Below are 11,713 nucleotides of genomic sequence, written 5' to 3' on the forward strand. Positions count from 1 at the left end.
GTTTGTCTTCTTCACGTGAGGTGTCATGATGACATTCACAGGAAGACTCTCCAGACACCTTTTCGGAACCCAGATCTTCTTCATAGGCGGTCCATTCCTGCAGTTAGTACCAATGTACCTGGCAAACACTTCACCATTCTGATTCTTAAACAGTATATAGTTTGCATCAAAGGATTCATCAATGATAATGGGGTTAGCACAAGTGAAGCCAAATAGATTGGATGGATCTGCTGAAGGTTCCTTTGCAGCAACCCACATGGTTTTGGGGTACTGCTCAGGTTTCCAGTAAGAGCCATCTGCATTCATTTTCCTTACGAACCCTACACCCTCTTTCCTAGGGTTTCGGTTCAGAATCTGCTTTTTCAGGACATCACATAGCGTCTGATGCCCTTTAAGACTTTTGTACATCCCTGTTTCAAGCAATGTCTTCAACCTAGCATTCTCATTAGCAATAGCGGTGGTATCCTCAGTAGAGGGGTTAGTTACCGCATCAACAGTTGAAGATATTGCAACAGCAGTAGCAGTAGAACATTCAGCAACAGAAGTAGCATTATCACGCTCAATGCATTTAAGACATGGTGGTTCAAATCCATCCTGAGCGGGACTGATCTGTTTGGCGCGAAGTGACTCGTTTTCCGTTTGAAGATCTTCATGAACCGCTCTCAATTTCTCAAGATCTTGCTTCCTTTGAAGATAATCATAGGAAAGCTTTTCATGAGTTGTTGAGAGAGTTTCATGACGACTTTCAAGTTCCTGATACTTAACGTGAAGATTTTTTATGTCTTCAATTAAGGATTCAGATTGAGTCATTTCAGCACCTAACAGATCATCGCTTCTGTCTAACAGTTTTTGAATATGTTCCATAGCTTTATGTTGTTCAGTTGCAATTTTAGCAAGTGTTTTGTAGCTAGGTTTTGAACCACAATCAGAGTCATCGTCACTAGATGTTTGATAGTGAGTAGTGCGTGTGTTTACCTTGGCACCGCGTGCCATGAAGCAGTAGGTAGAAGCGGAGTAGTCCTTGTCATTTGCATCGGTGTCGATGATGAAGTCATTGTCTTCAGTGTTGAAGATGGACTTGGCAACGTATGCTGTAGCCAGACTTGCGACGCCTGAGTCGGATTCCTCCTCAGACTCCACCTCCGCCTCCTCAGAAGCAGACTCCTCCTTTGAATCCATTTCCTTGCCAACAAACGCACGTGCCTTGCCAGATGAGCTCTTCTTGTGTGATGAAGACTTTGAGGAAGACTTGGAAGAATACTTTGAGTATTTCTTCTTCTTCTTCTTCTTCTTCTTGTCATCAGAGTCATATTCCTTGCTCTTCTTCTTCTTTTTGTTCTCATTGTCCCACTGTGGACACTCAGAGATGAAGTGGCCAAGTTTCTTGCACTTGTGACATGTTTTCTTCTTGTAGTCATGAGCAGGAGCTTCATCATTCCTTGAACTTGATCGGGAAGACTTTCTGAAGCCTTTCTTCTTGGTGAATTTTTGGAACTTCTTGACAAGCATAGCAAGTTCCCTTCCAATGTCTTCAGGGTCATCAGAACTGCTATCAGATTCTTCTTCAGATGAGGAGACAGCTTTTGCCTTCAAGGCACAAGTTCGCCCATAGTTTGGACCGTAGATCTCTCTTTTCTCCGAAAGCTGAAACTCATGTGTGTTGAGCCTCTCAAGTATGTCAGACGGATCGAGTGTCTTGAAATCAGGACGTTCTTGAATCATTAGGGCCAGGATGTCAAACGAACTATCAAGTGATCTCAGCAGCGTCTTGACGACTTCATGTTTGGTAATCTCAGTGGCGCCGAGGGCTTGAAGCTCATTTGTGATGTCAGTGAGTCGGTCAAATGTGTGCTGGACATTCTCATTGTCATTTCGCTTGAAGCGGTTGAAGAGGTTGCGAAGGACACTGATTCTCTGATCTCTCTGGGTTGAGATGCCTTCATTGACCTTGGAGAGCCAGTCCCAGACCAGCTTGGATGTCTTCAAAGCACTCACACGGCCATACACTAGGCAAACCATAGTCAAGTATTCAATGAAGTGAAAGCACAAAGACTAATAGCAACTAGGTAGTAAGGATCAGGTAGGAAGATATTGTGAAGCCAAACAGAATCACGCAGTCACTCAGTGAAGACAAATGATAGAGCAACCATACAATGACTTCACAAGGAGTAACAGTAAGTAAAGTGAAGTGAAGATGAAACCAGTGACTCGTTGAAGACAATGATTTGTTGGACCAGTTCCAGTTGCTGTGACAACTGTACGTCTGGTTGGAGCGGCTAGGTATTTAAACCTTAGGACACACAGTCCCGGACACCCAGTCCTGAACACGCAGCTCAGGACACCCAGTCCTCACCGTATTCTCCTTGAGCTAAGGTCACATAGACCTCGCCCAATCACTCTGGTGAGTCTTCAAGGTAGACTCCCAAACCTTCACAGACTTCGTTCACCGGCAATCCACAATGTCTCTTAGATGCTCAGAACGCGACGCCTAACCGCCTGGATGATGCACAGTCCTCAAGTGTAATAAGTCTTCAGATCACACAGACAAGAAGACTTAAGTGATGCCCAATTCTCTCTGGCTCTGTTGGTTAGGGCTTTATCCTCGCAGGGAATTCTCTCTCAAAGGCTTCGAGGTGGGTTGCTCTCAAACGACAAAAGCCGTACTTTCAATCTGAGCAGCCAACCATTTATGGTTGTAGGGGGTGGGCTATTTATAGCCACTTGGCAACCTGACCTGATTTGTCCGAAATGATCCTGGGTCACTAAGGAACTGACACGTGTCCCAATGGTCAGATTTCAAACTCACGCGGCAACTTTACTTGGGCTACAAGCAAAGCTGACTTGTCCGACTCTGGACAAGATTCGCTCTCATAGTCTTCACTCGAAGACATAGGTTTTTGGTTTAGGCATCACTTCAGTCATTCTGACTGGTTCTCTTGGACCCCACTTAACAGTACGGTGGTTCCTATGACTCAACACAAAAGAAAAAGAACTACGAAAGATCTAAGTCTTCGAGCTCCATAGGCTTCATATCGTGTCTTCTCTTGTCATAGTCTTCAATGTGAATATCTTCATATACCACCTTTGACTTCAATGTCTTCATAAAGTTTTAGGGGTCATCTCTGGTAGTAAAACCGAATCAATGAGGGACTTCTACCTGTGTTATCCTGCAATTCTCACAAACACATTAGTCCCTCAACTAGGTTTGTCGTCAATACTCCAAAACCAACTAGGGGTGGCACTAGATGCACTTACACAACCCACCGGCCTCCCTTGTCCACACTATCTTCTTTGGCGCATTTACGTTCGTCATCGACCGCCACGGCTGCTTCAGCATGTGCGTCCCTGTGACGCCCCCGATTCAATTGTACATTAATCATACACGCAAATGTGTACGATCAAGATCAGGGACTCATGGGAAGATATCACAACACAACGCTAGACACAAATAGAAATAATACAAGCTTCATATTACAAGCCAGGGGACTCGAGGGCTCGAATACATAGCTCGAACACAAGAGTCGGTGGAAGCAACAATATCTGAGTACAGACATAAGTTAAACAAGGCTGCATTAAGAAGGCAAACACAAAAGTAACAATGATCGAAGAGGCAAGGCCTCCTGCCTGGGACCTCCTAACTACTCTTGGTCATCGACGGTCTCCACGTAGTAGCATCCATCGGCGGTGGCTTCTGGCTCCAGGGGTCCACCATCTGGTTGCAACAACCAGAAAGAAGAAAGAATGGGGGAAAAGGGGGAGCAAAGCAACCGTGAGTACTCATCCAAAGTACTCGCAAGCATCAGATCTAAACTAAGTATGCATTGGTATCAAATGGAAGGGTTGTATCTGTGGACTGAACTGCATAATGCCAGAATAGAGGGGAAAGGCCTAGCCTATTGAAGACTAGCATCTTCAAGCAGCTCCAAGCATCTTGCAACATGTAGAAGAGTAAAGAATAGCAGTTTATAATTAACAAGCATGTTGTAGCATTAATGCCCAGAGATCCTTCCTCAACTACCTGTGAGAAAGCAATCCCGGAGCCACATATCTCAAGTATCCATTTCTAGTTGTAATAGATCAGGATATAAGTCTGAACGTCCATTACCGTGGACATGGCTATTAATAGATAAAATTCCCTGCAGGGGTGCACCACGTATTGCAACACACCTGATTACTCTGGCCGGACACACTTTTCTGGGTCAATGACTGGCCTCGGAAGATCAACACGTCATAGCCCTACCTAGGCTCAGCAGAGAGGTCCCCATCGGTCTACATCCTAAGCACTCCGGGGTCTGGGCCCATCGCCCGTTGCACTCCGGGTCGTTGCGAGCAGGGCGGGTCCAGGCTCCACCTCTACATGGATGGTGTCGGCCTAGCCATGCCGCAATGCTGAACTGGACGTCTGACAATGTCAGATTTCGGGTTCCGACAGACCCTTGAGGTTTGAACACTGGGGTGCGCGCGGAGATTTCGCCTCCTACCTACCTGCACCCCTCCGCCACGCTAGGATCAAAACTATGGGAAGAACAGCACAAGAGACACAAGGTTTATACTGGTTCGGGCCACCGTTGTGGTGTAATACCCTACTCCAGTGTGTGGTGTGGCGGATTGCCTCTTGGGCTGATGATGGTGAACAATACAAGGAAGAACAGCCTCGTGAGGGTCTGTTCTTGGCTGGGGCGATGAACTGCTGGGAGGAGTTCAGCCACCTTTCTCTCTCTCTCTCTCTGCTTCTAACCTTTCTAACGAGCCTCTTCCTTCCTACCTCCCAACCCCTTTGCTCTGTGGGTGGCTGGTCCTATTTATAGAGGCCCTGGTCCTCTTCCCAAATATCGAGCGGGAAGGGAGCCAACAATGGCGGGCTAATTTGAAAGGGGACAGCAAGTATCAGCTATCCTAACAAAAGTAGTCTTCGCCTGCGCAAAGCTCTGGTGATGACGCCGTCTTGGGCTCCAGGGTGACCTCCGTCTCGTAGTCCTCCTGGTCTTGGTCTCGTTGCACCGAAATGGCAACCTTTGCCTGATGCCTCGGTGCTCCGCGGCTGCGCTTGCCCCCTTTGCACCAAAGAGGAAAGGAGGACGCTGCGCGGGCTGGCACCCGCCTGGCGCCCTGAGTCGTCATGGCTTGCGTCACGGGCACCTCGCGAGGTACCCCGCCTTGATCTCTCCGCCTCCTCGTGAGCCTGCCTGATGAGGCCGTGCCTGAGGAGGCTCCGCGTCGTCCGCCCCGCGAGGCTTGGCCCCTCGCGAGGGTCTTGAGTTTGTGTTGGTGAAGATGGGCTGTGCTGGGCCCCCCCTTTGAGCCACGCCGCAGGCTGCAGGCAGGCAAGTCTGGGGACCCCCGTTCCCAGAACGCCGACAGTAGCCCCCGGGCCCAAGGCGCGCCCGGACTTGGCCGTGCAGGGAGGCGGAAGGGCAGGAGCAAAGTGTCGCGGGCCCTAACAGCCTGCGGCCTTGGGCGCCGCATGGCGGTTGATTGGACGTGGGCGTCTCCACTTCCCCATGGCGCCTCGGCAACTGCACGGATTGGACAAGTCCCTGCATGCAAAGCGGGTCATAATTACCTACGATCGTGGGGGCCGTTGGTTGGCCATCGCCAGCCATAAGTATGGACCGGCGCGCGCCCTTCCAGTTCATCCCCCTTGCTTCTCCTCTTTCTTCATGGCCCCGTCAAGGAGGTTCTCGGCCGCCGAGAAGGGGAAGGCTTGCCGGGTTGAGCCTGCCTCTCCCCCACCAAAGCACGGCCGAGGGCGCCCTCACAAGCATCCTGTGTCCACCCCGGTGGCTCCCCGCGGCCGTGGAGGCGATTTCCAGCACAGCGACGAGCGGATTGCTGCATCCGGGGGGCGCGCTCTGGCTGCGCGTCCCCCCCAGGCCGCGCGTTTGTGTTGCTGAAGTGCCGCCGGAGTTCGTCGTGTGGTCGGCAGAGCCGGCTAGCACCCGGCTTCCGCTTCCTCGCTTCCTCCTCGTCTAGCTCCCGGCCGGCGCCCCGGGCGGCCTCTGGCTCCAGGCCGACGGCTGCTGCAGCCGGGCCTCATAGGTCTCTCTGGAGGTCTCCGCGGCCGGGAGCCTATCCCTGGCCCGCGGTTGGCAGACATTTGCCCGCGCGCGTGGCCCGAGCCGTCGGTGCACCCTACACTTCAAGTTCGACGGCGACGCCACCCTCTATGTGAGGGTGTTTGGGGAAGATGGTCGCCGTGCGGGGTGTTGCCCCAAGGGTGACGACCGCGGCTGGGAACCCAGCTCCGGCGATGATGGAGAGAGCAGCGCTCGCGCGGCTGGCGGCGTTCGGGGTTCCTGAAGCTTCTCCGGTTCTTCTTCAGGCGGCGACTCCTCTAGCGGTGGCCGCGATCAGCCTCCACGCCGTCGTATCTTCTTGGGGGGTGGCAACATGTCCGCCTGCCGTCGCGCCCTGGTGAAGCGCGAGAGGGAGTCCGCCTGAGCTCCGGAGGCAGCTCGGGCCTTCCCTGCGGGCCGGTGTGAGGCGAGCCGTGCCGGATTTGTTCTTCCTTTTCCCTTTTTCCTGCGTAACAAAGACAATAGTGCAGAGCCCCGCGGGGGCATGTTTGGATTATTGCTGTTAATCATCATTTTGCTTTCGTTACCGTACCTTCCGGCTATATGCCCGAGCGTGGATAGTTCCCGGCCCCGGTCGTGGGGGGGCGACCGACCCAGGCCCTGTGTTTGTGTCGCGGTGCCCGAGGGGCACGGACTGGAGGGGTGCTCCTGCAAGGGGCCCAGGTCGTGGACCCTTTGAATGACTAGGATAGGAGCACTCGCGAGGGCGCTCGGCTCCCCCCTCGTGAGGCCTTGCGCAAGAGAAATCGAGGCAGGAGAGTGAAAGGCCGAAGAACTGCAAGCCAAAGACGGCAACAACTTCAATAAAACTTCAAATGAGAAGGAACAAGCCAACTGAGGAAAGCAAATGAAAAGCCACGTCCGACACCTAATCTAGTCTTCGACGTCTTCTCACCAACGCGGAGCTAAGTGCTGCCACTGGGCGTGGGAGGGAGCCCCAGGGCCTGAGGCCGGCGCTCCTGAGACTCCGGGGCATGTACAACCCCAACTCATTATTACGTGAGAGTGTCACGGGCGGCGAGCTTCACAGGCATTGGCCTTCTTCACAGCCTCTGGGCCTTTTCCAAAACGCGATAGCTTCACAGGCACTCGCCTTGCTTCACAGGCTCTGGGCCTTTTCCAAAACGCGATAGCTTCACAGGCACTCGCCTTGCTTCACAGGCTCTGGGCCTTTTCCAAAACGCGATAGCTTCACAGGCACTCGCCTTGCTTCACAGGCTCTGGGCCTTTTCCAAAATGCGATAGCTTCACAGGCACTCACCTTGCTTCACAGGCTCTGGGCCTTTTCAGGGGTAGAACCTCCGGAGGTGCTGGATGTTCCATGCATTCTGGACCGGCACTCCCTCCTGAGTCTTCAAGTGTGCAGAGCCGGGCCTGGAAACATGAACAACCTTGAACGGGCCCTCCCACATGGGAGAGAGCTTGTGCAGTCCCTCCCTGGAGAGAACCCGCTTGAGCACGAGGTCTCCTACCTCAAGAGTCCTGGGACGAATGTTGCGACAGTGATATCGCCACAACGCTTGTTGATACCTCGCCGCTCGCAGCGTGGCTTCTCAGCGACGTCCCTCCCCCAGCACGAGGTCCATCCCCCGCATGGCGTCCTGCTGCGCCTCGTCGAACGCTAGGACCCCGCGGAGCGACGTCTGACCTCGTGAGGGAGGACCGCTTCCGCTCCGTAGACCAGGAAGAACGGGGTCTCTCCAGTCGGCTTGGTTGCGATGGTGCGGATGGACCACAGCATGGACTGAAGCTCGTCGTACCAACCTCTGCCGCAGGCCTCCAGCTTCTTCTTGAACGTCCTGGTCTTGAGGCCCCTCAGGACCTCCACATTGGCTCGCTCGGCTAGCATATCTGCGTTCCAAGGTTAGCACAGTATGTTTTGAAGAGGTTACTGGTGAACTGCGAACCGTTGTCCGTGATGATGCGATTCGGCACCCCGAACCGGCTCACGATGCCCTTGATGAACTTGATCGCGGAACCCGCGGGAATGGTGCGGACAGCCTCTACTTCAGCCCACTTGGTGAACTTGTCCACGGCAATGTAGAGGTAGCGGTAGCCCCCTGGCGCCCGAGGAAACAGGCCCAAGATGTCCAGCCCCCAGACTGCGAATGGCCACGAAAGGGGGATAGTCTGCAAGCCTCCTGCTGGCTGATGGATCTGCTTGGCGTGGAACTGTCAGGCTTCACAAGCTTTCACTAGTTCAACGGCGTCATTGAGCGCGGTGGGCCAATAAAACCCACTGCGGAACGCCTTGCCGACAAGGGTTTGTGATGATGAATGATGTCCGCAGTCTCCGCCGTGTATATCTTCCAGTAGTTCCTTCCCTTGCTCCTTGGAGATGCAGCGCAGGGATACATCGTTTGGTCGCTTCCGGTAGAGCTCTCCATCTTTGATGCAGTATGCCGTGGCCTGGCGCGCCACTCGCTCTGCTTCCTCCTCCTTCTCTGGCAGGGTCCCTTGCGTTAAGTAGCTCCGGAGCTCCGTGATCCAACATCCCTCCTGAGGTTCCATCATCAGGAGCAGGCGTGCTCCTAAGGCCGGGCCACAAGCCGGAGCTCCCGAGGCAGGTGGTTGAGGGAGCTCCTCCCTGGGCTGAGCCGTGTTTGATAATGACGGTAAGGCTGAAGGCTTGAAGAGCCGCTCCTCGAAAACACCAGGCTCCTGAGGTAACCGCCTGGACGCGCGTTTGGCGATGTCATCGGCTTCCTGATTGGTGCCACGGGGTACATGCTGCAACTCCAACCCCCAGAACTGTTTCTCCATCCTGCGGACCTCTGCAAGGTAGGCCTCCATGTGCTCATCCTTCGGCTCATACACCTTGTTGGAGAAATTGACAAGGAGCTGCGGATCGCCCTTGATGGTGAGGCATTTCACCCCCAGGGCAGCTGCGGCCTTCAAGCCCGCTATTAAACCTTCATACTCCGCTATGTTGTTGGAGACCTTTTCACCTTGCTGGAAACAGAGTTGCACGGCGTAATAGAGCTTGTCCTGGGTGGGCGATATAAGCACCGCCCCAGCCCCAGCGCCGTGTCTGGAGAACGCCCCATCGAAGTACATGACCCAGCCTTCTGGCACCTCGCTTCCCGGGGACAGGGACCGGTCCTCGTCGGCCTTGAGGCCCGGCGCCTCCGTCCATTCTACCACAAAATCCGCCAACACTGCTCCCTTGATGACTCTGGTCATGCTGAATTCGAGCTGAAACGCTTGCAGCTCTATGTTCCACTCAGCGACCCTCCCAGCTGAATTGGGGCTCCTGAGCACCCTCTCCAGGGGGTATGACGAGATGAACTTGATGGGGTGACCCTGGAAATAGTGCCGCAGCTTGCGTGAAGCCACCAGTAGCGCGAGGAGGAGTTTCTGAGGCATGGGGTACCGTGCTCTTGCATCCCGCAGCACTGTGCTGACGAAGTACACTGGGTGCTCAACGAGGTGGAGTGCGTCAGTGCTGGTGGCTCCTTTCGGAGACCGCGGCGCCTCTTGAGGCAACGAGGCCTCCTGAGACTGGCCATGTGGAAGAGGGGCCTCTTCCGCCTCTGGTGTGCCCCTCTGCGGCGGCTGATCCTCCTCAGCCGCGGTGGCGGTTTCTGTAGGCTTTCCTTGTCCCTATTCTTCCTTGTCCCGGGCTGCTGCCGTGGTTTTGATTCGGCGCTCCTCTCTGACTGCCACCAAGGCTGCGCTGGCGGAGTAGGGAGTGGCGGCGAGGTAAAGCACCAGGGGCTCCTGAGGGCGCGGAGCCACCATGACCGGTGGGCTGGTCAGGTATCTCTTGAGATCCTGGAACACCTTGTCGGCCTCTTCAGTCCACTCGAAGGGCCCCTTTTTCTTCATTAGCTAGAAAAAGCGTAGCGCTTGCTCCCCCAACTTGGAGATGAAGCGCCCTAGCGTGGTCACGCGCCCCGTGAGCTTCTGCATTTCTCTGAGGGTCTTCGGTGGGCTCATGTCTTCCACTGCCTTGACCTTCTCTGGGTTAGCCTCGATGCCCCGGTGAGACACGAGGAATCCCAAGAGCTTGCCCGATGGGACTCTGAACACACACTTCTCTGGGTTGAGCCGTAGGTTCACTGCGTTGAGGCTCGCGAAGGTTTCCTCCAGGTCTTGTATCAAGGTCCTGGCCTCCCGAGATTTTACCACGATGTCATCGACGTAAGCTTCAACATTCTTCTCGAGCTGCGGGCCCAAGGTAATATGCATCAGCCGCTGAAAGGTCGCCCCTGCGTTATGTAGCCCGAATGGCATGCAGGTGTAGCAGTACACCCCACACGGGGTTAGGAAGGCTGTCTTCTCGACGTCTTCTCGACGTCTTCTACCGCCATCTTGATCTGGTGATACCCAAAGAAGGCATCCATGAAGCATAACAGGTCGCATTCCGCAGTGGAATCAATGATCTGGTCGATGCGGGGGAGCGGGAACGGATCTTGCGGGCACGCTTTGTTGAGGTTGGTGAAGTTGACACAAATGCGTTCCTTCCCTCCCTTCTTCGGCACAACGACAGGGTTGGCCAACCAATCTGGGTATCGGACCTCGCGAATGACCCCAGCGGCCTCTAATTTGCGGGTCTCTTGGACGATGAAGGCCTGCTTTTCTGTGGACTGCCGCCTGGCCTTCTGCTTCACAGGGCGCACGTTGGGGCACACGTTGAGGTGATGCTCGATTACACACCTGGGGATCCCTGCCAACTGGTCTGGCTCCCAAGCGAATACCTTCTTGTTTGCGCGCAGGAACCCGACCAGGGCCTCCTCCTGCTCGGGTTTGAGGTGGGCGCCTATGGTGAAAGTGGCGTCGGTGGACCCGTCCTCATCGACGGGTATCTGCTTGGTTTCTGCCTTGTCTTGGGTGAACAACTTCTTCTTCTTGGCGGGCGCAGCCCCCTTGGGCCCGGGGGCCTCCAAGTCGGCAGGCTATGCCGACGCTGCCATCTTGAAGACGAGCTTGAGCACCCGCAGAGCGTCACCGGTATCCCCGTGCACGGTGAGGACACCGCTGCTCCCGGGCATCTTCATGAGGTTGTACGCCGAGTGCGTTGCGGCCATGAACTGGGCCAGCACTGGGTAGCCGAGGATGGCGTTGTAGGGGAAGCCGATGGGGGCGATGTCGAAGTCAACCAGCTCCATGCGGAAGTTGTCGTAGGTGCCGAAGGTCACTGGGAGCCGGATCTGTCCCAAGGAGCTGGACGACTTGCCCCCAATGCCTGAGAAGGGCCGACTGGGTTGCAGCCATTCCAGGGGTATGCGGAGGAGGTTGAAGGCCTCGACCGAGAGCATGCTGAGGCCCGCGCCGCCATCAATGAGGGTTCTGGTGACGGCCACCTGGCAGATGGTGGGGGTGCACAACATGGGGAGCGCGCCCGAGCAGGCCGAGTTGGAGGGGTGGTCCTCTGAGCTGAAGGTCGGGCCGGTCTCGGGCGCCGCCCGATCCAGGGGATCCCCCTGCCGCGTGGAAGCGGCGCTGACCCGGCGGATGAACGGCTTGACGCGGTGACTTGTGGGCGGCGCCTGTGAGTCGCCCAGGAGGGCCGCAACGACCGGGGGTGTTGGTGTAGCGCAATGGGATGGCGCAGGAGAGCCCCCTGCGGCGCGGACGAGCTCGGCGACGCGGTCGAGCCATTCCTCGTAGACGTTGTCGGCGGGACGGCAGCG

Source organism: Triticum urartu, chromosome 1 (genome assembly GCF_003073215.2).
Source record: "Triticum urartu cultivar G1812 chromosome 1, Tu2.1, whole genome shotgun sequence".
In the NCBI taxonomy this organism is placed as follows: Eukaryota; Viridiplantae; Streptophyta; class Magnoliopsida; order Poales; family Poaceae; genus Triticum; species Triticum urartu.